The sequence below is a fragment of the Siphateles boraxobius genome, unplaced genomic scaffold (genome assembly GCF_051911475.1).
Source record: "Siphateles boraxobius isolate OS27281-9 unplaced genomic scaffold, OSU_SipBor_1 8, whole genome shotgun sequence".
NCBI lineage: Eukaryota > Metazoa > Chordata > Actinopteri > Cypriniformes > Leuciscidae > Siphateles > Siphateles boraxobius.
In genome coordinates this window covers 36,038,635-36,059,914 of record NW_027509208.1, presented here as the reverse complement: position 1 = coordinate 36,059,914, position 21,280 = coordinate 36,038,635, and the positions used below count along the sequence as shown (strand labels likewise).

At 41.9% G+C, this 21,280-nt stretch overlaps 1 protein-coding gene across 1 annotated transcript in view; it reads left to right on the top strand.

The window, feature by feature from the left end:
• Window positions 1–313: 313 nt before the first annotated feature.
• Window positions 314–21,280, top strand: part of lrfn2b (leucine rich repeat and fibronectin type III domain containing 2b) — a 48,706-nt gene continuing 27,739 nt past the window's right edge. The window contains exon 1 of the mRNA XM_077221218.1: window positions 314–408. The gene's annotated coding sequence lies outside the window, so the exon portion shown is untranslated. The remainder of the gene's footprint in view (window positions 409–21,280) is intronic.

Sequence of the window (21,280 nt, the reverse complement as noted above, 5' to 3'; positions counted from 1 at the left end):
TGCTTATTTTGTGGCCAGCTCATATATTTTATATATATAAATATATTTATTTATATATTTATTTAGTCTGGCCACCGCACGCATCACAACCTCCACGAGCTCTACATAAGCAGAAACATAAGCCGGCGAGTGTGACTCATGTTGCTCGTATCCGATGCTGAGCACATCTACTTCCTTATAAACAGATAGCTCGAGCACTGGGCACTCGTCACGGGCAGAAGAAGCCGCATCATGGGCTTCTGCGTCGTGAACGAGTGTCATAGAATCTGCGGATGATGAGAGAAAAGGTGCCTCAGCAGTCTCGTTCTGATGCTCTCCTCTCCTCAGGTGTGTCATCAACATCTTCAGCTGGAGACGGGAGGATCCTGAGACAGACTGACTCTATGTCTGAGCAGCGGCTCCATACAGGTAACAACATCATTCCTAATGTCTCTTCTGACTCTCACTGATAAAGTACAGTTAGGGGTGTAACAATATATCGTGTCACAATATATATCACAATAGAAAAGTGCAACAATATGTATCGTGGATAGTGACAATATATATCATGGATAGTTCACCCAAAATAAAAATTACTATGAGGAAAAAATTTAAGTTTACAGAATTTTTTGTTTCAGTACTACATTAAACTACTATATATAATGTTGAATATAATATATAATAATGCAATGGGGGAATATTTGTGGGTCCTGATAATGCCAAATGTCTTATGTTAGGCAAACAGTGCGTATCTGGTCCCTTCCGGTCTGAGCGAACGCTGGCGTGTTCTGACAGCCGCTGCTCTCTCGCTATCTCGCTATCCTTTTGTCTTCGTGACAAACTGTGGACTAATTATGGACTACTCAAGCGTGTTTTTTTTTTTCAACGCTGATTTTAAACGCTGAATTACGGTGCTGTTTAAAAAATTGTCTCTGCATCCCTTCAGTCAAGCTGCTACCTGCCAAACGCGAGCTTTCGCCACCGAAGCAAACAGGCTACTTCAACTGTTTTCCGTGAGTAAGCTTCTACTTTCTCTCGGACTATTGGTTGCCATATGCTAGTCAGGTTGATATGGTCTTAGAAAGGGCTGTATCTTCCACATACTTGCACTGTGTAGTAGTTCAGCTGCCCGGTGTGCTGGCTAACGTGGTTTAAAATCTGGCTGGGTATGCGCGACTCTAGGATGATCATCCTCTTTTTATTGCACGTAACTTTTTTATCTGCTTCTTTTTATTTTTGCGCGCTGTCTCAAGAAACTTTGCTGCCTTTTTGCCGGTGGGGTTTTTATGACATGACTTTTTATTCGTCGTTGGATCTGCACCATCTGAACCCTAAAGTTCGGTCATCGCTGCCCACTAATCTTTACAATCACTGCGCTGCTCTTGGTATCGCCCGCCGGCTTCGTTACATACATCGGGGCTCCCACAAACATTGTACTGGGCTCTCTACTTCAGCTCACTCAGTTGACTCAGTTGACGGATGTATTATTCCCGTCGTCTGGTCTTCCTCTCGTCGGCTGTCTACAAAATCTCGCAGAGAAGGCGGAAATATTAACTCTGCAAATCACCGTTCTCTGGAATATGCCCCACTTGGGGCCCTATCACCAGCTAAAACTTCCTCTGCATCAGCTCAGCCTTCAGTGAAAATGGCTCTAGTAAACGCTAGATCACTATCAAATAAAACATTCATTATGAACAACTTCTTCTCATCTTATGCCTTGGATTTTCTGTTTGTGACTGAAACCTGGTTGAAATCTGACGATGTTTCGTCTCTGGGCGAATTATCTCCTCCTGACTGTTCCTTTTACAGCACTCCCAGGCCAAATGGATCTGGTGGTGGTCTAGCTACAATCTTCAAGAAGTCATTTAAATGTCAACTACTGCCCGTAGATACTTTTTCCAGTTTTGAAGCACAACTATTGCACATCGACCTAAATGGTCCTCTAATTTGCATCCTGATTTATAGACCACCGAAAGTCAACACAACGTTTATCCATGAGCTCTCAGACTTCCTGTCAAATCAAGTGTCACGCTGTGATAGACTGTTGGTTCTGGGGGATTTCAATATCCATGTTTGCTGCCCCTCTAAACCTATGGTTAAAAATTTTATGAACCTCATTGACTCACTCAGTTTCGCACAGTGTGTCTCTTCTCCTATTTTGACTCGTGGTCTCTCTATGCATTCATGTGAAGTATTTGATGCTGGTATTTCTGATCACTATTCTGTTTTATTTGAACCTGCAGTTCCATATGTACAGCCCGTCCTCTTTCAGCCTGTGTGCTGCTCCCGTGTTTTTCATGCCACTACTGCACTAGAATTCTCAACCACCTTTTCTAATTGTGAGGTCTCTTTGTCACCTGATATGAACACTGATGAGTTGGTTCTCGTCTTCAACTCTGCCTGCTCTACTGCATTGGATATTGTTGCCCCTTTGAAGCCTAGAAGGCAAAAACCTAAATCAAACTCTCAACCTTGGTTAAATGACTCTACCCGTGTGCTCAGACGGGAATGCAGAAGGGCTGAGCGCAGGTGGAAAAAGGACGGGCTACAGGTCTCTTATCAAATTTTAAAAGATTGTCTTGCCACCTATCAAAAGTCGGTCAGTGATGAAAAGTCTCAATATCTTTCAAATTTAATTGCTATGAATGCAAACAGGCCACAAGTTCTTTTTAAAACTATAAACTCAGTTCTTAATCCAGCCACCTGCTCAGCTCCTGTTGGCAATCTCGAGACCTGTATAGAATTCTTAGGTTTCTTTGTACAGAAGATACTAGATATCAGATCTCGCCTCTCTCCTTCTGACACGGCTGTTTCTCCCCTTATCTCTCCTTCTAGTAATTTTACTAGTTTTAAACCAGTGTCTCAGTCTCAATTAAGTGCATTAATTTCCAAAATGAAAGTGACATACTGTCAATCTGATGTACTGCCTGGCCGTTTGCTTAGAGAGGTATTAGACACTATTAGCCCTGCGCTTTTAACTATTATAAACAGTTCTCTGTCCACTGGGGTTTTCCCTGAGTCTTTTAAGCATGCTTCTGTACAGCCCTTGCTAAAAAGATCTAACCTTGATCCATCTGTTCTTAGTAACTACCGGGCAATTTCTAAACTCCCATTCATTTCAAAGGTTTTAGAGAAAGCAGTGCTCTCACAGTTTACTTCTTACTTAGATGCCTTTAACATTTTGGATAAGTTACAATCTGGTTTTAGAGCACTTCACAGTACAGAGTCAGCCTTGCTTAAAGTTACAAATGATCTATTGTTGTCTACTGATTCAGGGTCATCTGTCATTCTGTTACTGCTAGATCTGAGTGCAGCTTTTGACACGATTGACCATGACATCCTCTTGAAACGACTTCAATATACAGTAGGGGTTCAAGGCACGGCATTACAATGGTTCAACTCTTATTTAAAGGGTAGGACGTTTTCAGTAAATATCGGGTCGTTTACCTCACCTACTGCACCCGTCACTTATGGTGTTCCCCAGGGTTCTATTCTTGGCCCTTTGTTGTTTTCACTCTACATGCTTCCCCTGGGCTCCATTCTCCAGAAACATGGCATAAACTATCACTGCTACGCCGATGACCTACAACTTTACCTTCCAATCAAACTTGAAAATGATTTCTCTATACAACTCCTTTTATCATGTCTTGATGAAGTGAAAATTTGGATGGCGAACAATTTCCTGCAACTAAACACTGACAAAACTGAGGTGCTTCTGCTAGGCCCCACTGCACTCAATACTACTCTGACAAGTAGGTTAGGCTCCCTCAGTGATAGCTTACAACCCTATGTAAAAAATCTAGGGGTCTATTTTGACCCTTCACTACAATTCGACAAACAGGTGAACACGGTTGTAAAGAGTAGCTTCTTCCACCTCAGATCTGTTGCGAAGGTAAAACATTTTCTTTCTCAAAAAGATCTTGAAATTGTCATCCATGCACTAATCTCTTCTAGACTGGACTATTGTAATTCTCTATATGTCGGTCTTCCACAAAGCACTCTATCTCGGCTTCAGATGGTCCAAAATGCGGCAGCCAGACTGCTGACAGGAACAAAAAAACGGGAGCATATTACTCCTGTTCTTGTTTCATTGCACTGGCTCCCTGTCAAGTTTAGAGTTGATTTTAAGGTACTTCTTTTTGTATATAAGGCTCTCCAAAAATCAACCCCGGATTATCTCTATGAACTTATCCAGCCACATACAACCTCTAGGTCATTAAGATCCTGTAACCAGCTTCTTTTATCAGTTCCTCGTTCACGTTGCAAATCAAAAGGCGACAGAGCTTTCGCGGTTGCTGCACCTAAACTTTGGAACAGCTTACCCTTTAATATCAGGGCCTCTCCATCGCTCAATGCTTTTAAATCTAGCCTAAAGACTCATTTTTATACTCTTGCATTTGAGTGACGCTGTGTATGGTACACTGTGTAAATGTACGTAGAAATGTTCTTTTATTCGTTTATTATTATTAATAGTTTTCTTTATTAATTTTTAAATTTTTATTTTTGACCGTCTGTAAAGCACTTTGGATCAACTAATGTTGTGTTTATGTTGTGCTCTATAAATAAATTGACTTGACTTGACTTGACTTATGTTACTAGTAAAATGTGGCCTACATTATTTTAAATATATCTAGTCACAATGAAAGCATGTTCATCTAAAATAATTTTGTATTTTCAGCTTCAGAATCATGCATATTTTTATTCTGGTGTCTCTATTGTCCTGCGCATTGGGTTTCCAGCACCAAGACCAAGCCTATTCATTTACACCCACATTGTAATACTAAATTTAGCATTTTAATCAATTACATTTTTTAATTTTTTGAGCTTTTATCATATGTTTTGGAGTATAATAATATTGTATCGTGCCTATGTACAGTGTTAAAATATCTAGAATATGTCAGTCATTCCCTCTTAGTAGCCACTGATCCTGAAATCTTACATAACTTCTGCTATATATCACACAGTCATTCAACTGGGATTATCTGCGGCATACAGCAGTTCTACAACAGGACAGATCTCTCAACTCTCCTCGAGAAATAATGGCCAAATGGCTAATAAATCATATAAAAACAGTGCCCTTTTATTCTGATTGCTTTTAAACCTTCATCGTTACAATCATGGAATCAGATCTCTGGTGTTCAGCCCAGATCCCGCCGCACATTAACTTCTGTGCAGAGCTGATAAACACTTCCTGCAGGATTTATATCTGCACACCAGGGATTAATGGAATATGAAAATATTAGTATATTGTATATGAAATCATGATCATCAAAGTTTGTGGCAGATGGCATGTCAAACATTGTACAGTGATGATGGCAATAAATAGGAGTATGTGCTTTAGACACACATACGTGTCCAGTTTGTGTTTGTGTTTTTCTTCTATAATCATGGGTGTTATTTGAGCTGGAGGAACAGGATTCATCCCACTAAATAATCTTTCTTTTGGGACTCCTCTAGTGTTGGACTTTACATGAAAAAGCAATAGCAGCAGACAGTGTATCTGTGGCTTGCTCTGGAGGGAAACTGCTTATCGCAGGACTCCTGTCAGGAACAGTGTTATTTTTAGAGTGGCAGCTTTGTTTGGGAAGTGTTTCCCAGCGGGATTATCTGCCCTGTCGGAGGCATTCGAGTACCTCACTGTTTTAATCTCTCAGTGTGACTGTAAGTGATAATAGATTATGATGGCAGAGCTGATCCCACAGTGACCACAGCTCAACCTTAATCTGGCATCCTCACAGATCGCTTCAGTTCAATCTAGAGGGATGAGCGGAGCGGCACCTCACTCCTCTCAGAAGATCATTTATGGTCAGCACTGGACTGGCCATCTTTGGCTTCTCTCACTTCAGGAAATTTCATCAGTGGGATGCAGAATTAATCCGTTCAGTATTAAAGTGCTGTTGCTTCCTTCCCAGAGAAATTGCCAATTGATTCTGCTTTCAGAAGAGGAACTTTTAGTGTGACGTCCAGAACGAGAGAGATTGAAGGGGATTAGTTTCTTTTCTGACCTCTGTGTCCAAAAAGGCGTCCGCTATGAAAGCATCTCTCCCTCTGTGTGGATTTGAAATATTCATGCACTGATTACTCATTTACAATGCAGATTTATCACATAATCTAGGCCTAGGGATTAGGCTGATCAGGGTCCTGCCATTCTGGATGAAAAGCTTTCAAAACTCAACAATATACTGCAAGCAATATACATAGTAGGGGTGTCCCCGACTAAGAATTTTCATAGTCGAATCAGAATCGTCAAGTCTTCCCTATAGTCGACTAATAGTCGAATCGTGTGTGTGGGGTTAGGGAGGGGGCCAGGCTTTAACATTTTAAAGCCTGGATGTACAGAACATCACACAAAGATATAGAAAAAAATGTAGAAAAACATTTCGGATCAATACAACTAAGAAATAACATAAATAACTGCAGAAAGGCCACACTGCAGACAGGATTTGCATTTCACATGCAAATCAAATTAAATCGGCTAAATTGCCTACAGGGCGCAATATCTATGCACCGAAAAATAATCAACAATTAATTTACAGGATTAAATTAGAACAGAATATGCCTTTCTAAAAAAACAAAAAACGAAACAAGTCTGAATCAAGTCACAAGATGCAGAACAAATGTGTGCAAAGTGCCTAAATTGCAGGGCAACATATATTCAAAACACAAGCCACAGATAGTTAAATTAGATTACCCTGAGTGGTCAATAAATAAAATAAAAAATAAAGATATTATTAAAATATCGAAAGTATAGCCAGAATGGTCAACTTTGTCTTTTTAACTGCATAAACAACAATAAACGTTGAACTCGAGTGACAGTTTATCTAAACATGTTCACAGCATCCAAAAATCAAATTAGAACCGTCTGAAATGTTTTGAAATCACTTGTTCCCTACCTGATCGAGAGAGAAAAAAATGCAGTCTTTCACTCTGTCTGTGTCTCTGTGTCCATTTGAGTCTTTTCAAATTGTGTGCGCATATAAAATACATTCTAAAACGCTTAACATGAAAAACGTTTAACGGCTTAATGTCCTAAGACAGTTATATTAAAAGATCAAATTCTATGCACACCTTATTAATAAAGCAGTTTTAATACTGAGCCCAGTAGCCTATATGAACGCAACGCGTTTAATTAAACGCTAATTTTCCTCCCATTGAAAACCGTAATTATAAAGAAAACCAACTTGTTAACGTTGGCCTGCAGAAGTGCGATCATGGTTTCCTGATGCTAAATTCAGTCTGGGAAAATATCCTTTCTGATGGTGTGCATCCACTCTTTAGATTTTCTTATCCCAGAAATTTTTAAAGATTTAAATCCCTGCCGCCAAAACGCTCCTCATCGGTCACGTATCGAAAGTGAAATTTAAATCTGTCACGGGGTGTTTGGATGTATTCATGCACGTTAAACATATTTATTTAAAGCTTCTTCCTTTGCACATTTGTATTTACAGCATTATCATAATAGGCTCCTATATTAACGTATTGACAGAAATCCAGTAGTTCTATGTGAAATCAGACATTCAGCACCCTTATGCGAAGATTCGACTGTGAGATTGGTAGTCGAATCAGGCTCCTCCTATCGATGCATCGAATCTTCCACTGTTCGGGGTCACCCCTAATACAAAGTACATCTTGATTACATATTTCAGCCTCTATTCCCTTTTCCCTGAGATGAATGGGAACGCTAATGGACAGAGGTGTCCAGGTGTCATATTGTACATCAAACTCTTATTTGATAAGTAATGTAGTGTTGAGGGTTTGATAAGTAATCCAGTGTTGAGGGTAAGCAATCTAGTGTCAGGGCTGAACTGGCCATCGGGCATACCGGGCATTTTCCCGGTGGGCCGACGTGCTTTTTGGGCCGATACAGATCATTCTTTAAAAAAAAATGTTTTTGTCTAAACAGCCCATAATACTCGTACATCTGGTCCAATCACATCTTTAAACTCCTCTCCCTTTGGGCTCTGCCTCTGAGCGAGCGTGCAGTGTCACTGTGCATTCTGTAAAAATAGTCAGAGATGGAGAAGAAACGAATGTAGGAATTTGCAGAGAAATAGCGTGAAAAAAAGAAACGGGTCCTTCAAGTGTCTGATGAGGATATTGAGGAGGATCAGGAGAGAATGAGTGAGTGTAGAGAACTGTGGTAAGCAGAACTAGGCAACTTTCAGAACACTGAGGCGATGAGTGTTGGAACCCATTACCCATTTACGCATTATTTACACATCTGCATAGTTGACGATTATGCATTTTACTAGAATTGTAATGAGACGCGTTTGTAAACCATGTTTTCCGCCAAAATAAAAGATCATGTGTTTATCTCTTTCAAGCATAGAAAATTGTTTTAGGATTCATCATTGTGGAGTAGTTCGATTGTATTTTAAAATTAATTTTTACTCATTCCTACTCACTCATTAGGCTACTTGGCATTAGTGGTTTTAATATGAGTTCGTATACATATTCAGGGGCGTAAAAAGATCGGTTGTGTTTATGATTATATGTAGTGGGCCAGTCTGGGCCAAAATGCCCAGGCCGATTTTTAGTCCCAGTCCAGCCCTGTCTAGTGTTGAGGGTTTTTTATTCAAATATTTTTATTGAGTTTTGAATTGTAAACATTTATGAAACACTTAACAAGTCCCTATACAGCAACCCCAACATACATAATAATAAATGACAGTGTAAATCATAAAAAATAAATAAAAAAAAACCTGATGTAACGCAGTGCGGTTGAAGTAAAGATGAGGCAGGATCCAACTGCAGCACACGCTTTAATTAACAAACTACAAACTTTACAACAAGCAAGACTGGATACAGGGCTGACATGAGTTCTTACAGAAGAACTCACCAAATCGTGATCCAGCAGCCATGCCTTTCTGGAGTCCAGTCGACGTCCAGATTCTCCGTCTTCGCCAGGAGAATCACGCCATCGAGGATTATGACACAGAAATGAGCACACAGTGCTTGAAGATCTTCTTCCGCGGGGGATTATCGGAACCTCTCGGGTCTCAGATGCCCGAACATGATCCGCACGGGTCTTTAGAGTGGTATATCGACTTGGCCCTGTTGTGGGGCGGCTCTTCGTTTACCGTGGGCGTGGAGGACAAACTGCGAGAGCCTGCGCTTCACGTCAGCCCGGTCTCGCCCGCACCCGCGCTTCACTTCAGCTCTGCCGAGACCACGCTCCACAAGCCCGCGCTTCACGTCTGCTCAGCCGAACCCACGTTTCACTTCAGCTGTGCCGAGACCACGCTCCACAAGCCCGCGCTTCACTTCAGCTCTGCCGAGACCACGCTCCACAAGCCCGCGCTTCACGCCTGCTCAGCCGAACCCGCGCTTCACGAGTCAAGTGAGCCAAGTGCCGAGTCAAGTGAGTCAAGTGCCGAGTCAAGTGAGTCAAGTGCCGAGTCAAGTGAATCAAGTGCTGAGTCAAGTGAGTCTAGTGCCGAATCAAGTGTGTCAAGTGCCGAGTCAAGTGAATCAAGTGCCGAGCCAAGTGAGTCAAGTGCCGAGTTAAGTGAATCAAGTGCCGAGTCAAGTGAGTCAAGTGCCGAATCAAGTGAGTCAAGTGCCGAGTCAAGTGAGTCAAGTGCCGAGTCAAGTGAGTCAAGTGAGTCAAGTGCCGAATCAAGTGAGTCAAGTGAGTCAAGTGCCGAGTCAAGTGAATCAAGTGCCGAGTCAAGTGAATCAAGTGCCGAGTCAAGTGAGTCAAGTGCCGAGTCAAGTGAGTCAAGTAACGAGTCAAGTGAGTCAAGTGGCGAGTCAAGTGAGTCAAGTGTCGAATCAAGTGAGTCAAGTGCCAAGTCAAGTGAATCAAGTGCCGAATCAAGTGAGACAAGTGCGTCCAGTGCTGAATCAAACCAAGTGAGTGAATCTAGCCAAGTGAGGGTATCTAGCCCAGTGACTCGCCGTCGCAGGAAGAGGAGAAGGAGGACTCGTTCGGCTCGCCAGGCTCCGGTGAGCGTAACCAGACTCCTCGCCCTGCCGGCCCCGCCTCTGCGCCTCGCCCTGCCGGCCCCGCCTCTGCGCCTCGTCTTACCTGTGTCCTTCAAGCTCTGGGAGGTCACTCTTGAACCCAGTTACAGCCAGGAGGTTCCTCCCGTGGATTTCCCCAAGTATTTTTTGGGGGGGGGGGGGGGGCAGTAGGTACCCTGAGAGGGCGCTGACATGGACCTTGTCGGTGCTATCTTCACCTGAGCCTCCTATGCCCTCGTCCCCTGCCAAGTGTGCTCCGCCCTGGTCCCCTGCCAAGTGTGCTCCGCCCTGCTCTCTCTGTCACAAATGTAAGAAAAAGTGTCAAAAATTAAAGACCAAAACTGTATTAACTTTGGGCAAGCCCAGAACATATGATAGAGGGTAGCCGGAGCCTGACGGCATCGGGAGCAAGTCTGGTCGACATCTGGATATATCCTGGCAAGCTTACTCCTAGATAAATTAAGCCTATGGAGCACCTTAAACTGAAGCAAACCATGTCTGATGCAAATCGAAGTTGAATGTATTCTCTTAATTGCGCTTTCCCAGAGTTGTCCGACAGTCTAAATCCTAGTTCTCCCTTCCATCCTGCCCTAATATGACTAAGTGACGGCGAGGCGATCATCTGAATATCCTCATATAAACTACTCACTCCTCCCCTTTGATTTAGATCCCCCTCCAACCACTCCTCTATCCAGTTATTTGACGAGGATAACGGAAAGGAAGAGAAATGTTTCCGAACAAAGACGCGCACCTGCTGATACCTAATACCAAATAATGCGAACTGGGGATATTATACTCATTTACCAGCTGCTCAAATGACATGAACACACCATCCTTAAAAAGATCCTTCACCCGTTTCAGACCATTCCTGGACCATGACTTAAATACTGTATCCATGAGTGAGGGTGGAAAGAGTGCGTTGGCCGAGATTGGGAGAGAGGACATAGCCTGTCTATGTTTGAAGTGGGTCCTGAATTGGGACCATATTCGAAGTGAGCCACTCACAATAAGATTATTTGTAAGGCGCTGCTTACTGAGTGGCAATGGCGCACATACTAAAGAAGGTAGGGATGAGCGGAATGTTGTTCCATTTTAACCCATACAGGTCCACCCCCCTCGTTAGACGCAGAGACCCAATATATTAATTTATGAATATTAGCTGCCCAGTAATATTGTAAAAAATTTGGTAGTGCCAAGCCTCCCGCCTTTTTCTGTTTCTCCAGATGTGACCTCCTTATTCGTGGGATGGTCTTGTTCCAGATAAAGGTAGAAATAGATTTATCAAGCTCTTTGAAAAAAGACTTTGGGATAAAAACAGGTATTGTATTAAACAAAAATAAGAACCTGGGCATAATTATCATCTTGACAGAATTAACCCTGCCAGCAAGTGATATGGGCAGCGCTGACCAACGGGAAATGTCCTGTTTGGCCCTTTCCAGGGCTGGTTTAAAGTTATGCTTGAATAAATCCCTGTAGTTGCTAGTTACTGAAACGCCAAGATAAGTAAAAGTGTCGCAAGTTTCTTTTAGTTAATATGCCTCAAAAGACATCTGTCGAGCCTGGTCGTTAATAGGAAAGAGCAAACTCTTAGTAAGGTTGATTTTGTAGCCTGAAATGTCTCCAAAGTTAGAGATCATTTCTAATGCCTTAGGAATAGAGGTGCAAGGATCAGACAGGTACAGTATCAAGTCGTCCGCATATAGAGACAATTTGTGATTTTGGCCCCCCCTGATAACACCCGTGATCTCCTCGGCACTCCTAAGTGCAACTGCTAGTGGTTCGATGGTGAGGTCAAACAGAAATGGGCTCAATGGACAGCCCTGTCTACCTATAGGAAAATAGTTGGAGATTTTTTTATTAGTATGGACGGAGGCCTGCGGGGTAGCATATACTCATACTCAATCCGATCAAACGCTTTATGAGCATCGAGGGAGAGCAAAACCTCTGCTGTAGGTGGAGTTTCCGGGGAGTAAATAATATTAAAAAGCCTCCGTATGTTGCCAAAAAGCTGCCGCCCAGTAATAAAACCAGTCTGATCTGGATGTATCACTGTATGCATAACAGACTCCAATCTACTAGCCAGAACCTTGGTCAAGATTTTGTAATCACAGCACAGTAGATTTATAGGCTGAAATGACTCACAATTCAGAGGGTCTTTTCCTTTCTTAAGAAGGACTGAGATAGTGGCCTGGGTCATTGTGGGAGGGAGAGTCTTACGCTCCAATGCCTCGGTATTTCCTTTTTTTAAAAGAGGGGTTAGTTTAACTGAGAATTTCTTTAAAAATTCAATAGGCAAGCCATCAGGGCCCGGAGCTTTATCGCTCTTCATTTTTTTAATTGCCCGATCAATTTCGGCTGCTGAAATGTTACTATCAAGATCTGCCCTGTCTTGTCGGCCTATGGTTGGGAACTCGAGACCATCGAAAAACTGAGCTAACTTAGTGCTATCCCAATTTTCAGTGGCTTAGAGATCTTCATAGAATTTTCTGAATTGTTTATTTATGCTTTTTTGATCTGTGCTTATCCCTTCTGGAGAGTTAATCTCTGCTATAAATCTAGCCTCTGTGGATTGCCTTAGCTGATGGCTTAGTAGTTTGCTGGCTCGTTCCCCATGCTCGTAAAATTCCTGACGAGATTTAAGATAGAGCTCCTCAGCTACTCCAGATGCGAGAGTATCGAATTCTGTTAACAAACCTATTCTCTCTTTACAAAGAGCCGCAGATGGAGCTTCAGAATTTGTATGATCAACATCCCCTATCAAAGAGATCAACTCATTAAGGCGTGCTGACCGTTTTCTGTTCATGCTTACAAGATATTATCTGACCACGTAAATATGCTTTCATTGCCTCCCACAGGTTTGAGTGGCTAGTGTCTGGTGATTGGTTTGTTTCTAGAAAGAAGTCGATTTAGGCGGATAGGAAGTTAACAAAATCTTCATCAAACAAAAGACGTGGGTTAAGTCTCCAATTGCGTTGTGGAGGCTCGTTATCTGGAAAGCAGAGCACCATTGTTACTGGGCTATGGTCAGAGATAACAATACTATCATATTCACTAGACCTCAGCAGGTGGAGGAGTTTCTTGTCCAGCAAAAAATAATCTAACCCGGAATACGAATTATGTACTGGAGAAAAAATAGAATACTGTCTAGAAACCGGATTTCTATATCTCCATGCATCAATCACCCCAATGTGCTTGGAGAAAAGCGTTAATAGTCTCTGCTGATTTACTTAGTGTTCTCGGTACAACCCTAGAACGGTCCATAGTGGGATCCAAAACACAGTTTAGATCTCCCCCAAGAACCAATTGGTGACTGTTTAATTCTGGAAGGAGTGAGAAAAAGTCAGTAAAAAATGTAGCATTATCCCAGTTTGGAGCATAGACGCAGGCCAGTACTACTGGTAAGTTAAATAAATGTCCTTGAACAATAATAAACCGACCGTCTCTATCTTCCCTGTAGATAAGAATGCATTTAGCGTTAAATTTGGAGTGAAAAATCTGTGAAAAGCCCCCTCTCTTAAGTCTGGAGTGATCCTTATCAAGCAAGTGTGTCTCGGTTAAGAATGCTATGTCTTTTTCCAGCTTTAATAAATAAAAAAATACCTTACTAGGCTTTACTGGGTGATTAAGCCCTTTGATATTCCAGTTCGTGAATTTAGTGTTTGCCCACCCCGAACCACTAAACTTATTTCTCGCCATATTCTAGTATCTGAAATGACCTGACAGCAGCCTGTCTAGAAACGACCTGATCGTAAAGCCTTTTCACAACTGACAGATCTCTGTTTAGACATTGTGGAATTAAAACCAATAATAAAAAACACAAAAACAACAGAAAATACAAAAACACAAAATCAAACATATAACTCCATTGCTGGCCTCTCCCCGAACGAAAGGCTGCATACTCCCCCAGTCGTATATTATCGCACAACATAAAGCTTACCTTGTGAGACCGAGTCCCACCAAAACTATATTAATAACAGAATAACATGTTGCAGCTAATCTTAACTGTAACCAAATATAGTACACACTCCCTAAATGTCCAATCTAGCACCTTTTTTATATTACACTTTATGTGAGTTTGTTTTTATGTAAAAATTTTCTGGTGCATAATGGATCCAATAGAACAACATTAACTTTCGATGGAGTTTCAAAACCGTCCAGTCATGCCAACAAGGCCTTGGGCCAAAAAAGAACAGTGGAGGAAATATACATTTTAAATCAACAAGTTATGTGTTATCAAGGCCAAATCCGCCCAAAACAGAGTTTGTCGTAAATTTACGCCTTTGCTGACGGTCTTTAGCTGGTGATTGGATATATTAAAATCCCCTTTTCTTAAAGTCTTTATCAGGATGATAATTCGGATAACGTTGGTCAAACATACCTCTGGATCCGATGTAAGAAACCATGGAAAAGTATGTCACTCGATCTGCGCTGTCACACCTTTAGGTTGCACGCTTCAGGTTTACCATTATGAAATCCTTGGCCTGTTTTGGATCTTTAAAGCTTGTGCGTACACCATCTGACGTCGTTATCCTCAGCTCCGCCGGGTACCACAGGCCGTAGTGGATTCCCTCACAACTCCTTAATAGGCCCCGTACTTCATTGAACTCTGCCTGCTGCTTGGACACTGCCTGTGTGTAGTCTGGTTGGATGCGGATCTTATCGCCGCCCCCCGTAGTCAGCTGTTTCATCTGCCCGGCTTTCCTTAGTATTTCCTCCTTCTCCTGGTAATAATGGCATCTGATGACAAAGCCTCTCGGCGGGTCACTGTTACCCGGTCTCATGCGCAGCCTACGGTGTGCCCGGCCCAGTAAAGGGGGCTTATCGAGACCAAGCGTCTCCTTCAGGCACTGAGATATAAAATCCGTTGCACGCTTCCCGTCCTCCCGTCTTTCCTTTATCCCGGTAATACACAGGTTATTGCGACGCGACCGTGCCTCCAGGTCCTCATTTCGTGCTTTCTGGGTAAAAAGCTCCCTCTGCACGTTAGCCATGTCCCGCTCCAGAGCAGCAATCAGATCGGAGTGGCTGTTGGCTGCAGACTCGAGTGCGACCACCCGTTTATCTAGGGCTTCACTCTTGGCGTTAGCATTATCGTTGGCTAGTATAATTTCTGCTCTTAACTGGTCAACCTGGTTCTGAATTTCAGCGGATTGTGTCTCTGCTTTAGTGAGCAATTCCGTCCTTAGCACGGCGATTGCTAGGAGGATGGCCTCATGTCCGGGTCCGCGGTCAAGTGCGGCGTTAGGTACAGCATCCGGTGTAGCGTTAGCCTCTGGGCTAGCCTTGGAGCTAGCCCTTGTATCAGGCGCTTTTCGGGGGTTTTGAGACATTTTCAGCGAGCGTTAGGTCAAAATGTCAAGCCTGGTACGACGCCTTGGATTCAATAATAAGCGTGATACAAGGTATTTACATTAAATTGCTGCTTCTATATTTCTTAATAGTGTTGGCGAGGAGTTCGGTAAACCACGTCCTCACATAGTGTTGAGGGTTCGATAAATTATCTAGTGTTGAGGGTTTAATAAGTAATCCAGTGTTGAGGGTTTAATAAGTAATCCAGTGTTGAGGGTTTAATAAGTAATCCAGTGTTGAGGGTTCATTAAGTAATCTAGTGTTGAGGGTTTGATAAGTAATCTAGTGTTGAGGGTTTGATAAGTAATCTAGTGCTGAGGGTTTGATAAGTAATCTAGTGCTGAGGGTTCGTTAAGTAATCTAGTGTTGAGGATTTGATAAGTAATCTAGTGTTGAGAGTTTGATAAGTAATCCAGTTTTGAGAGTTTAATAAGTAATCCAGTGTTGAGGGTTTGTTAAGTAATCCAGTGTTGAGGATTCGATAAGTAATCTAGTGTTGAGGGTTTGATAAGTAATCCAGTGTTGAGGGTTTAAGTAATCCAGTGTTGAGGATTCGATAAGTAATCTAGTGTTGAGGGTTTGATAAGTAATCTATTGTTGAGGGTCCGTTAAGTAATCTAGTGTTGAGGGTTTGATAAGTAATTTAGTGTTGTGGGTTTGATAAATAATCCAGTGTTAAGGGTTCGTTCCCTTTAAGAGGAGCGGGGGGATACATTATGGTGTAGCTCAGCACACAGAAATGATCTAATATTAGAGTAAAAGCGAGGCCACTGAGAGTATTTTCTCCTCTTAGCAACAGCTCTGCTCATGATAATGGAGCACATGTTCGTAAGTCTATTGATAGTTTATTAACACTCTTCAGCAGCGTTTTGTTTGCTCTGCCTACGCCTGTTCAGCGGTCTGGAGGTGGAAGCACAAACTCAAGCTCAGCTGCTCTGTTTTCATTCCTTGCTTGGGATCCTCGGCTCATAGCATGCCATTTTATGTTGTTTTAACCTTTCTTAAATGTCACTTATGTCAATTAAGTTAATTTATGCAGAAAAACACTCATTAATGCACAAATACACAAATTATTATTTTATTATTTTCATTGTGACATTGTCTGAACACTCAGTACTGTTGTAGTACTGCATCTCCTTTAAAGTGACCACATTATGCCTATTTTTCAAGTTTCAAATTTCAATTTTGGGATCTGCTACCCTCAGTCTGAAACGCTCTGTTAAAAAAAAAAAAAAATTATATTCTAATAATTTAAAGGAAAATTCCGGCAAAAAATGAACCTAGGGGTTAATAACACATGGGTACCGAGTCAACCGTTCTCTGGGATGTGTTTCCATGATAATCGAATGTACCCAGTTTTAGCTCAAACCACAGATTAGCTTATAACGCTAGTATATAGGGCATAGAGATAGTAAAAATAAAAATCGCTTGTTAATACCACTAACAAGGCTCAAAATAGCCCCACACTAACACAGTAGCATAATGAGGGTCCCTACCTGCAAACCTGATACCCATGTGTTATTAACCCCTAGGTTCATTTTGCGCCGGAATTTTCCTTTAATAATGCTACTGACATCCTGTTCCTCTGTATGAGAGATCTGCAGGTTTTGTTCTTGTGTTGAGTGTGACATGCGGTCTCTGAATTATTATTAGTATTATGATCAGTTAGTGACACTTATACTTTGTACTGTGGATTCAGTAATTGTGCTCTTACTGTCACTGACACTAATCACATTACATAATGAATATTTGTGTTTCCACAACCCCTGTGAGATCCTGGTGGGCTATAAAGCTGCTCACTGAAGTGGGACGGGACTTTCTGTCACCCGAAAATTGAATGTGCTGGATGGGATTTTCTGCTGGTGGAGACGTTGTTCTGAAGAGATAGAGTTTAAAGGGGCTTATCCTACACTCTTGGAGCATATAATCCCACTTATCATGTTAGTCAAGGTTTCTGTGTGTGGCCTCATGAAAGGGTTATTTCACTGAAAGTGAAGAAATTAGCGAGAGAGAGAGAGAAATGTCACGTTTTCTCCTTATACACCTGAATCTGCTGATTGTTGCCTGGCAAACAGCTACTAAAGGTCAGGTGTTACTGCTAACAGATGACAGTCCCATCAGTATTTTACAGATCTTTTTTCTCAAAAATTGGGGTGATATTTACAGGACATTTTAGATGAACATGGCAACATGTTCCTGGAGGCAGACGTGAAAGCACTCAAGGGCTGTCAAATAAAAATGTGAATTTTGAATATTCTTCGAATTTAAAAAAAATACTCTGCACATTTGAATTTCTGGTGTGTCGAGAGGCGCGCAAGATATGTTGATGATGTAACTTACGCGGTGTGTTTCTGTTAGCTTATCCAGTATACAGTGCTGGATTGCTTTGTTAATGTGAAAAGTGACATGAAAAGGCTCTTCCTGCTGATGAAAACCCTCTCAGTTGGATGCAAAAATCGTGCAACGACACACTTGACCAAACCTGCTCATCGGTCAGAGTTAAAGGCACACTATGCAAGAATTGTACCTTAATATAACAGCTTCAAAGTCATTTCAGTGGTAAACAAACTCATAGTAGGGCGAATCATCCTGGTACTAAAGCTTGGGGAGGACGCCGCTCGAAAAACCAGCAATGCAAAATTGAGAGGATCGCCCCCGACAAATCTCGCGAGAATCACAACATGATTTATGGCAACGACGTCCCACACATCAACAACAACATGAAGCACGAAGACACTTACGCACATTTCAGACGTGATACTCGACAATGGAAAAAGCAAAGAAAACTCTGTCGGAAGAGACTAGGAAAAGGAAAAGAGAATCTGACCGCGCAAGGAACCGGACAAAAGTCCCACTCTGTCAGGCTTTCACTGTTAAAGTTGATTACTGGGATTATCATGAGAACAGTTGTCAATATCTCACATAATTATCAGGACATAAATAAGCCTACACGTTGTAAATAGTGTAAATGAGCGCAATATTTAAACTATTATGTTAAATTGCAATAATCATGTCTAACGACATCATAACGGACATTGTTACGAAATAATGCGATGTACATGTAACTTTATTCATGTCATCTGGCATTTTGTAATGTTTACATTACAGTCAAAAAACACAAATGAAATGATACAGTAGGCCTAGGCTATAGGCTATTTAACGTTACCGTATTTTCCGCACTATAAGGCGCACTTAAAGGCCTTTAATTTTCTCAAAAAACGACCAGTGCGCCATATAATCCGGAGCGCCTTATATATGGATCAATTGGTTAATTGGATCAATTGGTTAATAAAGCTCCGCGTTATTAAATTCGCCCGCGAACTCGCGCTCGTGTCCATCTTATGCCCGCTCTGTCACACGGCCAGTTCAACCTCGTATAAATCAGGTTATGTGTGTAAGTCACGTGCCCGCTCACGAGCGCTCACTCTTACTAACAGATATACGAACAGACACACTGTCCCCGGCGCTGCTCGCGCGTCACAGAATGTTCATAAAGCGTTCCCCGTTCACAGTAACCGGGTCGTCTCATTCAAAACAGCCTGCTGTTGCTGTCAGCGAGCTGCCGCACATGAATACTCATATGAGTCAGGCTGCGAATGTAAGTTACGTGGCCGCCCCAGCGCGCTCACGCTTACTAATAAACGCCTCGCCTCCGACGCCGCGCTCTCGCTACAAAGCTCTCAGAAAACGTTCCCCGTTCAAGCCAAGGTAACCGGGGCGTCATATATGAATCAGCGTGCCATCGCTGTCAGCGAGCCGCTGCACATGAATACTCATATGAGTCAGGCTACGAATGTAAGTTACGTGCCCGCCCCAGCGCGCTCACGCTTACTAATAAACGCATCTTTATTAATACTACTTACTAATTGCACTAATAGCACATTAAATAGCACATCTAGTGGATGCATAACGCAAACCCAGTCAAACCTTTGACTGCAGTATCTTATGCGCCTTATAATCCGGTGCGCCCTATATACAGTTAATGTTCTAAAATAGGTCGTTCATTGAAGGTGCGCCTTATAATCCGGTGCGCCTTATAGTGCGGAAAATACGGTACTTGTAATTTACCTGCAATCATGTAAAAATGTTATAAGCCATCAAACGCGGTAGGCTACATTATTATTATAAAGTGCAGAGGCCGTGAGTGCAGAGACACTCTGCGTGAGTGGTATTTTCGACAGGAATGTTAAAAACAGGTACTCCAGCGAGGCTTCTCATCCGGAGGTCAGCAAAGTGAAACTTGCTGAAGGAGATTAAATCTGATTTCTATGGCGAAATGGGGGTTTATATAGCTATAAGCCACGCCCATTCTGGCGGGATGCACATGGGCGCGAAGCGTCCTGATTGGTTCGCACATCCTAGCCGACTTGCCATAGGTTCATGCAGTTGCCGCAGCACAAGCCAATGAGCGAGCTAAGGCACTCAGCTGTATGTCTACTCTGCAGCTGCACTGTGTTTTAAAAAATTTGCTTCAATATTCTCGAGAAAAGGAGTTTTGCCATAGCGTAAGTTAACGTACGCAATACGAGATACCTCTCGAAAGGGAACACAGTTTTATGCACCATTGTAACCTAATTTTCCTTACATGCACATTAAGGAAAATTAAATTTTGATTTAAGAACAATTGTTTCAAAAGTTAATGCACTTTAAAAAGTGAATGTCATTGCATTTCAATAAAAGATGCGATGCTTGATTTGGTTTATATTTGCTTATTGTGCTTGCTTGCGTCCTCTTGTGGGCATAGGAGACAATTTAGTACTTTTTTAAAGTATTGCCTTTAGAATTAGAATATAATTAGAATTTTGCTAATATTTCAGAAAGAAATTCGAATTTAGCTTTTCTGCCATTTTGACAGCCCTAAAGCACTCCAAAGGCTAATGTGTTGAACGGGGCTGTTATTGTGTAAGGCCTCGTCCCCAGGCAGACAACTGGGGCTGATCATGTAAATAATTAAAGACAGCAGCATCTCAACAACGCTCTTTACGGTTGATCTCGTCTGAAGACTCATTTATACTCTCGCCAACAGCCCTGTACAGTCGGTTACGCAGCACTCACTCGCTCTATCCCAACAGTGTGCATGAAGTTTTAATGAGGACATACCCATCTGGCAATGACCAATGAATTAGGGACAATTCTTGTTTGATTGCAGTTTTTTTCCACCTTTGTATTTGCAAGATTAAATCTGAGTAGTGTTAAAGGGTTAGTTCACACAAAAATGAAAATTAAGTCATTAATTACTCACCCCCATGCTGTACCGACCCCGTAAGACTTCGGAACACAAATGAAGATATTTTTGATTAAATCTGAGAGGGGGATCACTGCAACATAGGTTGCCTAAGGGAATGAAACTTGACGGCCCAGAAAGTCATTAAAGAACATGTTTAAATATTCCATGTGCCTACAGTGGCTCAACTATAAGTTTATCAAGCGACGAGACTACTTTTTATGCGAAAAAACCCCATAAATAACGACTTTATTTGACTATTCCATTACTTCCTTGTGGGCCTTGAGACGAGAGTTCAAGAGATTTCCACGACGCATGCGCGAGAACTGAACAAGAAGTAGTAGAAGAAGAACGTCCTCTTCTCAGTTCTCGCGCATGCGTCGTGGAAATCTCTTCAAGAGCATTGGGTGCAACTCAGCAGAAAAACACTCTGAAAATACACTATATAGGCTTTTTTAAAGCAACATACAATACAGAATGTGAAGTTCATTGTTCAAACAAAGACATCTACATGTTCTACACTGAGTGACAAACTTCTGACGCAAACTTTTCAGTGTATATAAAATGATGCACTTTGGCCTTTGGTTCTGTGTAGATTAATTATCATTTGGATGCAAATGTGGCTCTCCTCATTTAAATTGGATTTCACGACAATCAAGTTGTAATAACATTAACTTGCTGTAGAAGACACAGGCTTTACAATCTCACACAGCTCTGGACTGATATATTGCATCCTGCACACTTGTAACACATTATTAGGAA